This window comes from Gossypium hirsutum, chromosome D11, assembly GCF_007990345.1.
Source record: "Gossypium hirsutum isolate 1008001.06 chromosome D11, Gossypium_hirsutum_v2.1, whole genome shotgun sequence".
NCBI lineage: Eukaryota > Viridiplantae > Streptophyta > Magnoliopsida > Malvales > Malvaceae > Gossypium > Gossypium hirsutum.
In genome coordinates this window covers 10,776,091-10,783,331 of record NC_053447.1, presented here as the reverse complement: position 1 = coordinate 10,783,331, position 7,241 = coordinate 10,776,091, and the positions used below count along the sequence as shown (strand labels likewise).

Here is a 7,241-nt window from a genome sequence, read left to right as displayed (position 1 = left end):
TAGCTATTTAACACTTTTAGCTAATAGAACACAACTTTCGCACTTTACGCGATTTAGTCCTTTTTTCACAAATTGAGCATACAAACGATAACATTTCTTAACGAAATTTTTATGCAATAACACTATCATGTTGTAGATCACAAAATAATATTAAATTAAATTTTATGACCTCAGATTTGTGGTCCGAAATCACTGTTCTGATTTCACTGAAAATGGGCCGTTACAGTTTTGGTGTAGGGTAGGCATCTTGTTGAGTCTAAGCTTGTTTTTTTTGTATGAAAAATGGGGCAGAAAATTTATTGGTAAGGTTCTAGTGGTGTTTACTGTCCTACATTTGCATTTTCTGAAGAGGATAACGACTTATCCTCAAACAAAACAACATACACATGATGTGTCTCGCAATTTCCTTATAAAATGGACCAAATTAATTTCACACAAATCCATTAAACTTGGTTTGCTTTTGCCTGCCTACCTGGCTTGTCTCTCCGGACAACCTCTTTTTTAATTATAGCAACCACAACTGTCATTCTATAATAACTGATTCATCCATTTTTCAACTTTACATATTCACAATTATTCAGCTACACTACCAAATTCATTCAACTTCTCTAACAATATATACATACACATAGGACAAGTTTACACACTTTTTTGGAACTTGCCTTCATATTCACATGACATAGATAGCTAGCTAGATCCTTTAAGGTTTGCCTCTTTTCTTTTCTTTTCTTTTCCACTTGTAATGAAGGCAACATCCACTTTAAGCTTAATCTCTCCCAATTCAACCTTTTCAAGTGATTGAATTTTAGTTGTCAAGAGGAAATTAACTAGTCATAGATGCTCAACAATCATCTAGAATGAAAACTCGTTGGTTGTAGAACCATATATAAATATAGCTAAGTTGTTTGTTACAGTAATATGATTGCACTATATTCTCTAATCAATTAGAGTATATATGTGTCTGATTGAGCAGCTTAATTATAGGGCAAAAGCCTCATCTGCCCATCAAAGTGACCCTAAAAGCAAAGGTGATGATGCTCAAGTCTAAAATAGCAAAATTTGGTTAGATGATCAATAGGCACCGAAATAATTAGTTTAATCCATTTTTACGTATATTATTAAAGCCAATAAAAGGATGATAGAGTGGGGTAGGGAGTTCAGAATTAACTGACCAAATCAATCTAATTCGATTAATCGGTCAGATGTTGATTAATGATTTTTTAAAATTTCGGTTATTGGTTAATTTAATTCGAAATCGAGTAATTAATCAAAATAAATAATATACATTATATTATTAATGTATTTTTTGAGCTATTATTTATTATATTAATTGAAATAAATAATATATAATATATTTTTTGAACTATTAAAAAAATAACATTAGTAATGTATTTTTTTATATGTTTTATATTTATTTTAGTTAAAGGTTAAAAACATAAAAATTTTGGTTGATTTTTATATTTCGAATAATTCGATTCGATTAATAATTGAACTAATGGGGTTGAGAGATATGATGATGAACCCACAAGTTGCCAGGGTGGCTAATGCTCGGAAACAATGATGTTTATGTAAATATTAAAATGGTGTAAATCTTAAAAAGAAAAAAGAAAGGAAATTGAAAATAGAAAAAGAATCATTTGATTTGATTAGAAGGAGGAGTGTAGAGATGTTTGTGGGGAAGGGAGCAGATGCATGATGTGAGCCCCAAAGATTCTTTGATTAGAAACCAACTTTAAGTTTAGATAAGGCTGTTTAGGTTTCATCCTTTGGCGGGTTTATTTTATGCCAAAAATCAGAGTGAGGGAGGCACGTGTGTAGTGGATGGAGTTTTACGTGACCCATGTGCACAGTGCTAAGTTTGTTAATTACCAGATTAAAATGACCCCAAAAACTAGAAAGCCAGCTTAATTGGGTTGGATGGGGGTGCTGCTAGTGCTATGCTTTAAAACCAATTTCGTCCAATCACAAGGCCCTATAACAAACAAAAAACCCACTTTTTCGTTTCTGCTCTTTTCTTTTTTTTTATAATAATCCGAATATATTTAAACGAATAAAATCATGCATGAAACGATTCTCCAAAATAAATCATATACCATCCATTTCTTCAACAGTTGATGTTAGAAAACAAGTTTGAAATTGAAATGCTAACATTTTGGAAAGTACATTTTAGTCACATTGCTTAACAAGGGTTAAGCTACCAGCTGGCCTTTATTCTCTTACTTAATTAGCCATAACATCCCAACATCACAATTAATTAGTCTTTACCCACCTTAATCAATTTCATATCTCATTTTCGATCCTTATAACATGCCATGCCACTAACTTTGGAAGGAAGTCAATGGTTTTTCTTTTTTCCTCAACTACAACCCTATCGTCTAACTAATTTTCAACTGGATTAGTCTCTATATTTTTTTTAAATTTTAAAATTTTGATCTCGGCACAAATGACAATTATTAATCTGTTAACTGGATTTTTATATATTAGTATGTGGAAATAACAAGCCAACATGACGTTATACATTTGATAATTTGTTTTCCACATCATATTTTGGAAATAGTAGATCTTAATGAATTTAACAGTTATTATTTGTTGAAGACCAAGGTTTTCATAATCAGACCGGTGGTCAAATCAGTCAAACCATCGATTTCTGGTTCGGTCAGTTCAATTAAATAAATTATTACAAAAATAAAAATAGAGAAACCCAATTCGACCCCTTATTCTAGACCAATGCCTCAATTGACTCCCGATCTAACTGATCGACCCGGTTCTGAAAACAATGGTGAGGATTGAAATTTTAAAATACGAAAAGTGCAGAGACTAAAAATGATCAAATTAAAGTAAAAGGAGCAATAGCAGACTTTAACCTATCTTTATTTATCATTTTTTTCTTTTATAAACAGTTTTATGAAAGGATTATAATTGTAAGAATATATTATAATTAATTATTTTCATTATTTTCCACTGTTTATGTAAACAAAAAAGGCTAAAATTATTGGTCGTCTTTACTAATTTTAACTACCCAAACAAAATTACATTTGTTAGCTTTCCTCTATTTTATATTTTCTTTTACTATTTTTAATCCGAATATGATGTTGAGATAAAATGAAAAGGTGGTGATAGAAAAGAGTAATATGAGATTAAATTGAAGAACGTAAGGTTAAAGGTAATGGAAAAGGGTAGGTAAAGTAGTTGCAATAATTGGGAACTTGTGTTAAAGTAAGTGTCAGTTCTTCATCACCTGGCATTACAATCACATCCTTCACTCCGTCTCCAATCACAAATCCTTTTCCTAATACTGCCTGCCCAAAGTACAATCAATTTTTTGTGTCCCTCCATGCAAGCAAAATACCATGTTATTACAACACCTTTGTTGTCTTCTTTTTTCATTATATTTCCGCTAACAACGAAACCAAAGCTTGGCTATCCTTGTAGCACCCTCGTGGGGAGCTGAAGTTGGGACTGGGGACCCCTTTGTTGATGGATATTATATTCAAACATTTAACTGTTGTTAGCAGGTTGATCCCAGTTTTACGAAGGCTCCATTTTCTACTGTTTCACTTCATCAGAATTTCTTGGACAATCAAGTTGTAACACCCTAAATTTGACTTTAACGTTATAATCGGATCTTGAAGAATTATATTAACTCATTTAAAAATTTTCGATTTAGTCAAATTTAGTGTGCGTGTCGAAAACATAAAACTTGAAAAAACTCTCACAAATATTTAGTAAAACTTAAGCTTGAAATCACTTATCTCAAACCTAGAGTTTGAATTTTAAATCGTGTGTTTTAAAAATTATAATATTAGCAAATCATTTCCAAAACTAAGGCAAACATTTGTTAAACACTAAATTATTTACAGAAAAATACTTAAGTGATTACCTAATCTTTGCAACAGAAATTTTCAGAGTTTTAATTTTGAAAACCAAATTTTTAGTTTAATAAATCATACAATTTTACAGTTTAATGTTAAAATACCAAAACCCAACAACAGTGCAAAAACCAAAGAGCAAAACCCAAAACAAATTTACATTCAAAAAATAATTAAAACATAAACCAACTTATATATTTAACCAGTAAACAATTCGAGCTCTCGCTAGTTCACCTGAAATATATTAACAAACGAGCAAGTTAGAAGCCCAGTATGTGACTCAACCCACAAAACAAAATTTCCCTGTAACGTACACAAATGTAAATACCAACATAGAATTTTACTTATAATGTTCACACATACGAATATCATATTAGAATGACACGATACCAGAAACATGCATCAAATCAGATTTTCATGTTTCCAGAACATATATCATATCAAAACGTCATATCATATTAGAACAAATCTTACCCCATCCACTACACACTAACTCTGTCCAACCAATTACACCAATAGGACTACATGAGTCCATCCATCCAATCACACTGGGTCGTGATGGTATGCCACTCATAATGGTGCAGTTGAGCTACCAAACATATATTACGGTTTAATCGCCAAAATTACAATAATACTGCCTAAAAACACTTCCTCCGTCATCAAAACCCACCCAATACTCATGCAAAATATAACAGCATACATACATATCACATAGTCGAATCATATATCATATACATTGTAACAGGCCATTTTTGCCCGGGCCCAAATAAATACATAATCCATTTTTACAAATAACCTAAACCCATTAACCAATTGAACCCAATAAAGACCAAACCATTAACCCTAGCCCAATTACAGAGTGGCCCAAAAAGTTCAAAGATCAGCAGAAACCCCAGGCAGTTTTCCCAGCGCCGCACTCGTCCTCATGTCGCAGCAACTGTCCCGTTGCTCCACGTTCTTGCTCGCACGTCCAGTTGCCCCGCACAACGCACGTTTTCCATACACATGCAACAAACAATCGATAATGGCAGAAAATATGACAAAAATGTAAATGGGGGGAAGTTTTCGAGGGCTTGTTTTTTTTTGATTCGGCTATATAAAGGCCAATCGATCTTTGTAACGGGGTTAGCAAATTTTTTTTTGTACCGAAATCAAAAAGAAAATATACAGAAAAATATTTTTGAAGGTGGGATTTGGTTTTATTTTTCTGTTCCTTTACTGTTTTTTTTAATTTATTTTAGTTCTTTTCTTTTGCTTCTAAAAAACAACAAATAAACAAAACGAGGAAGGGAGTAAAGGGAACTTACCGGTGTGGCGTCGTTGAAGCTCCTTTGTTTCATCGCCATAGGAGCAGAGGAGGGCAGAAGGAGAACATTACGGCGCAATGTCAAAGAAAGAAAGAAAATGTTCTTTTTAGGGTTTAAAAAGGGGGGTTTTGTTTGATTTTAAGTTGATGGGTTATTTATAATTTAGGCCCTTCATTTTTTTATGGTTTTCAAAATCACTGTTTTTTCTTTTTTTATTATTTTCAAATTTTTCCATGAAACATTGTTAATGTTTTGATTTAATCCAATGTTGCGCATTGCTGTGCAGTGTTTTTTGGGTAATTTATTCCTTCAGTCCTTCCCCTGTTGTGCATGTTTTGAATTACTCCTTTTCTTGTTTTTATTTTCAAATTCAGCTCTCAAATTTTGTTGTTTTTTTAGTTTAATCCTTAATTTGCTATTTTGGTTTTTTATATATTACATTATTATTACTGAATTATTATTAGTTTATTATTATTATATTATATATTTTTATTATTATACTTACCGCATATGCATATTAACACACGTTTTTTTTTATTTCTTAAATGTTGTAAATATATATACTATATACATATCATATATTTTATTATTACTTTAGTTTTCTTAGCTTTATGTACATATGAATGCGTATATATTCGTATTTTATAATACTTATATATTTTCTCTATCTTATAGTCCAAATATTTTTTATAATATGTATATATATACCTACATTATTCGACACTTTTATAAATATAACTTTCAAATCTCTTTTATATATGCATATATATCCATATTTTTTTTAAAATTACTAGTATATTATGTTTATAATTTTATTTTTATTTTTATTTTGTATAAATTTTATTTTTATTTTTTATTTTGTTATTTTTGTTATTTTTGTATACATGTATATATATGCATCAATATCTTATCATACTTTTTAAAAATAAATATTTTGATTTTATCAAAACATTAAAATTATTTTTTATGATTCAAAGGTTTTAAAAAAAAACGATATTCAAAGTTAGGGATTTTCGAGAAAAATTGAGCCCTAACGTATTGGGTTTCGATTTTCTTTGTTAATTCCAAATAACCGAAAATATTCGTTATTTAAAATATAAACAAAAATCATTTTCGGGAATTTAATATGTTATGTCCTAACGCATTGGGCATGACATATTGCTTTCTCGAAATAAAGATTTTCTTTAAAAAAATTAATGAAAAAGCGATATTCAAATTCGGAGATTTTGAGAAATTGTACCCTAACGTATTGGGTCTCAATTTCTTCACATGACTTGAATAATTGATTATCCTTTTCAGATTTCAAAATTTGAGTTCAACAAAATCTTTTTAATTTTCGACACCAAGACATTAAATAATCAATTTGGTACGGATTTTTAGGCGTTACGAGGGTGCTAACCCTTCCTCATGCGTAACTGACTCCCGAACCCGTTTTCTCAAATTTCGCAGGCCAAAATTGTTTTTAAGGTGAACTGATCACACCTCAATCAAGGATCGGTGGCGACTCCAATTTTTGTTTTTAAAGTCGATAACTAAATTTTTGTTTTTCAAAAAATGGTTTCGACATACATATCACATAGTCGAATCATATATCATATTAGAATACATAACAGAATACGAATGTCACACATGCTTTACAAAAATAGTCATGCTTTTAAAAATTATCGGCACATATATTATACATGTAACTCACATACCGAACATATCCACACATATACCTCATTTTGGGTTTTTTAAGCAAAATGGACCCACTGAGGGTTTAATTACGAATTACTGATTAATACGGCCCTAAATGAAAATTCCAAAAAATGGGCCACACGCCTATGTGGTTTCACACAGCCCAGATGACCAGCTCGTGTAGCCCACATGAGCTACCTATCATGCCCGCGTGATTTCACACGCTTGTGTGTCTCATACAGACTACCTAATTTGCCTGTGTGCCCTACACAACCTACCTGATTTACCCATGTAATCGCATACGCCTGTGTGCCTCACACGGCCTACCTGATTTACCCATGTAATCACACACGCCCATGTGCCCCACACAACCTACCTGATTTACCCG

The 7,241-nt window shown here is 31.4% G+C and overlaps 1 long non-coding RNA gene across 1 annotated transcript; it reads right to left on the bottom strand.

Annotated features, from left to right (window-relative positions):
• Window positions 1-4,581: 4,581 nt before the first annotated feature.
• Window positions 4,582-5,510, bottom strand: LOC121223739 (uncharacterized). Its single transcript, XR_005921081.1, has 2 exons — window positions 5,177-5,510; window positions 4,582-4,826 (listed from the first exon to the last, which is right to left on the bottom strand). It is a non-coding gene; the product is annotated as an uncharacterized lncRNA (long non-coding RNA).
• Between the last annotated feature and the right edge of the window lie 1,731 nt (window positions 5,511-7,241).